Consider the following 4686-nt stretch of genomic DNA (forward strand, 5'->3'; position numbering starts at 1 on the left):
CTTTTGTCATAGTTCTGATATAGAAAGTTTTTGTAAACGGGTCAGATTTGACTCGAAGACAAAAGGACGGATAAAGTTCTTACAACCCTAGGATACCTCTCCCATTTGTCCACAGTTGTACATTTTTACTCCCCAACTCATTGAAACAGTTGTACATTTTATTTACAAATTGTATATATTTTAAATATTGCTTGTGTAGTATTCAATTATTAAATGTATATCGTTTCCTATTATTTAATGTATACTCTGTTTGTGAGCTGTGTGTCTGATATTTTGCTGCTGCAACACCATTATTTCCCATTTTTTTGGGATCAGTAAAAATCTATCTATCTATCTATCTATCTATCTATCTATCTATCTATCTATGATTGATGGAAACACCAATATTTCCATTAACCGTTCCATACAGTTTTACTGCCGCGTCTCGTCCAATGGGAGGCCTGCTAACGTTTTAACAAGCCACACGGAGGCGGAGCCAATGAACCAATCATGTGGTACTAAGGTCATCAATGGGCAAAAACATGAGACATTTTTTCACATTTTAATCCATTACTCACAGGGAAGTATTTTGTTGGAGGGGGTGCTGTAAAGGAGAGAGAGAGAGAGAGAGAGAGAGAGAGAGAGAGAGAGAGAGAGGGAGAGCGGGAGAGAGACAAAAAGCATAAAATTTAAAAAGACAGCAAAATTGTCCCAAAAATGGTCATAAACGTCTGTATGTGTGTGTATACTGTATGTGTGTATGTATGTGTGTGTGTGTGTGTATGTGCACGTGTGTGCGTGCGACAGATTTTTCAGGAGGATAATGTTTACGAGTGGGTAAGCTTCTCCTCACGCGTAGCTCCTATGGAGCCATTCTGATGCTACCTGGCCATCACCTCCCGTTAGCATCCCATTGACTCCCATTCATTTTGACGTCACTTTGACAGTGAATAACTTTACATCTGAAGCGTTTAAAGACTCTATTTGTCCGTTGTTTATTTCTAAAGAAACACGACAATGTATAAAAGGCTCCATTACCTTGTAGCTCACGTTATGGCTCCGTAGCAGACGCTTTTATAACAATAGGCTAACGATTGGGTCATAACCACGAGACTTACTGTCACACAGTAGAGGAATTACCGTATAGTACAGGAGAAGCTCACAGGCAGTTTGGACTTCCATTAGCTGTTTAGGTTTAATTACTAATGTTAACTAGCATGTTAGTGATCATTAATTAGCCTGTGTCTATGTTATCTCCTTACATATACCTACACTCTCCGTCTCTGTGAGATTGGGAATGATTGAGATTTCTCTCTCACAGCTACCAGAAGACTTCACACTTTCAGACACGTTGCTCACGTCACATCTACGTCTTCAAGCTCAGTTGGAGGCTGCTCAGTAACACTCAGCCAGCACCGGGAAAGAGACTTCTGATATCCTCCACTGGTCTCAGACCAGAGACACGGGTATGGAATGCCGTTTTATTCACTATTAAAAAATTGAATAAATAAATAAATAAATACATCATGAAATAAATAAATGAGACCGGTCTCTCAGACCGGTCTCATTTATTTCGTAAATAAGAGGCTTTTATTTCGCCGTTGACGGATCGTTTGTTTAAATATCACAACACATGTCCATCACAAGATAATGGGAACCTGGGGTTAACTGTCTTTTCAGAGTTAAACTCAACAAGCACGTGACAACCTCGCTGGCCGGCCGTCTTTCACACACACACACACACACACACACACACACACACACACACACACACACACACACACACACACACACACCGCAGCAGCAGAGGAGACAGTGGGTCACAGCAGTAAAATCAGCCCACAAACCACAAGCCACAAACCTCACCAGGCACCAATCAGCTGTTTCTCCTAGTGGACCCTCTGCCCTGTTTCTGATGTATCGTACATCCCGCACAAACACAATAGTTCACCATTTTTGCTAGCTAGATCCCCAATATAACTGCTAGCCTACCCGTGGTTAGACTACTGGTAACTCTAGTCTTAGTGGAAGGGGGCGGGAGTGCTTAAATCCACTGTAAAAAGTTACAAACTATTATATTCAGCAATTTGTTATAAAAAGCCATACAAAACAATGGTGGGCGGCTCTAATCTTTATGTTTAATAAGCACATTGCTTAACTTCATGAAAAATGTGACCTGCAATTTACACTTTAACAACGCCTCAGCTGTCGTGTCAACCCGCAGTGGACAGAGTACCACGAGCTGCCTGTTGTGGTGCTCCGTCAGGTCAACGCTAGTTGGTCGTCTAGTTACCCCAGAATAGGTGACTGTGGGCTGGTGTTATGAATTTCTCTAAAAGACGTGTTCGTTCTGATTTATGGAGGAGAAAGGAGAGGCTGGGGTCGAATTGAAAGTTAAGCAAAAGGTTTAATGAAACTGCATGAAAACGACAAGACAAAACACAATCAAACATAAAACATGAAAACACTGCAGCTGACAGCGGACTGATCTCATGCTTCTCCTTGCGGAGTCACAGAAGAACATGTCATGTGACATGACAAACAAATACACTGTAAACAGCGGACTTCAACGTGCTTCCCCTGTCGGGGGTCACAGATTGAAGTGCCTAAATCACCTCCTTTTCCGAATTATATTCCTGTGGAATTGTGGGTCTCTGATTAAAGACACACCTCTGATTTTAGGTTTACCCCAGGTCACAGACTAAGGTTGATTATCATGGAAGTGTTGATTCCATAGTAATATGCATTTCCTTTGTTCTAATCACGGCTAGCTCAATAGTTACCTTTCCTGTGGGGACAATGAGTCTTCTTCATATGCTAAATGTCAGACATGACCTGATTAATTCTTTAGAAGCTAGGTTTTAGGTGAGACACTCAAATGCTGTATTAGTGTACTTGATTAAATTTAGCTGCAGGCCCCATTAAACATTGTTTTCAAAACATAAGCCGGGTTTTAACTTTTTAACTTCAACACTGGGCACACAGCACCGCAAACTGCCGGTCGTGGTGCTCTGTCAGGTCAGCACTAGTTGGTGGTCTAATTACCCCAGAATAGGTGACTGTGTCCTGGGTAAAGAGTACAGTGTTGCACTCTCACTTCGCCAGCCTATTTTTGCCCACGGCTCTGTTCTGAATGTGAAAGATAGCCACGCCCCCTGATGTGCATATAAGAACTGGAAATAAATAGAGAGGGAAATAAATGGGCATTAGGAAAATAAAAGTCTCTTAAAATAAATAAATACGGTATTAGGAAAATAAAAGTCTCTTGAAATAAATAAATGTGGACTTATAAAATAAAAGTACCATGAAATAATTACATTTATTTAATTATCTATGTATTTATTGCCTCATTTATTTATTTCATGATGTATTTATTTATTTATGTATTTATTCATTTATTTATGTATTTATTTATTTATTTATTTATTTATTCATTTATTTAATTGTGAATAAAACAGCATTCCATTTATTTATGTATTTATTCATTTATTTATGTATTTATTCATTTATTTATGTATTTATGTATTTATGTATTTATTTATTTATTTATTCATTTATTTAATTGTGAATAAAACAGCATTCCATACACGGGATCTGGTGGTCCATTCTTATTTATACTATCTATGGATGTTTATTGAAAGGATTATCTCCCACAATGTCTCATCATCGTCTCGTCCAATGGGAGGCCTGCTAACGTTTTAGTTGGTCACACGGAGGCGGAGCCAATGAACCAATCATGTGTTCTAAGTTTCTCAATATGCAAAAAGTTAAGACATTTTTTCACATTTTAATCTATTACTCACAGGGGTGTTTGAACTATTTTGTGGGAGGGAATGCTGTGTGTGTGTGTGTCTGTGTGTGTGTGTGTGTGTGTCTGTATGTCTGTGTGTGTGTGTGTCTGTGTGTGTCGGTATGTCTGTGTGTGTGTGTGTGTGTGTGTGTGTGTGTGTGTGTGTGTGTGTGTGTGTGTATGTCTGTATGTCTGTGTGTGTGTCTGTGTGTATGTGTGTGTCTGTGTGTGTGTATGTCTGTATGTGTGTGTGTGTGTGTGTGTGTGTGTGTGTGTGTGTGTGTGTGTGTATGTCTGTATGCCTGTGTGTGTGTGTGTCTGTGTGTGTCGGTATGTCTGTGTGTGTGTGTGTGTGTGTGTATGTGTGTGTATATGTGTGTGTGTGTGTGTGTGTATATGGGTGTGTGTATATGTGTGTGTGTATATATGTGTGTGTGTGTATATGTATGTGTCTGTGTCAGTGTGTGTGTGTGTGTGTGTGTGTGTGTGTGTGTGTGTGTGTGTGTGTGTGGGAGGGCCCAACCTGAGTATCGTGCACTCTCGCCCTACTTTAGGCCCAGATATAATAGCTGTTAATGTTTACTATGCGTTCCCGTACGTATGATGGCTGCCACGCGTAGTCACACACACACAACCTCACGAACATTTGACCTAAATAAGCAAAGCGCGGTGTGTTTGTTTGTGTCTGATTTTGTGTGTCATTACAGAGCTGCAGAGCGTGGGCTGATGTCAGGCTGTCGCACCCACACACACACACACACACACACACACACACACACACACACACACACACACACACACACACACACACACACACACTGTACAGGATGTGTTGCCGGGTGAATCAGTTCTTTCACACTCAGAGTATCAGCAGTCCAAGTGGGAGTTACTGAAGTTAGTGCTGTAACAACAAATAA

The sequence above is a fragment of the Perca flavescens genome, chromosome 20, assembly GCF_004354835.1.
Source record: "Perca flavescens isolate YP-PL-M2 chromosome 20, PFLA_1.0, whole genome shotgun sequence".
NCBI classification, from domain to species: Eukaryota; Metazoa; Chordata; class Actinopteri; order Perciformes; family Percidae; genus Perca; species Perca flavescens.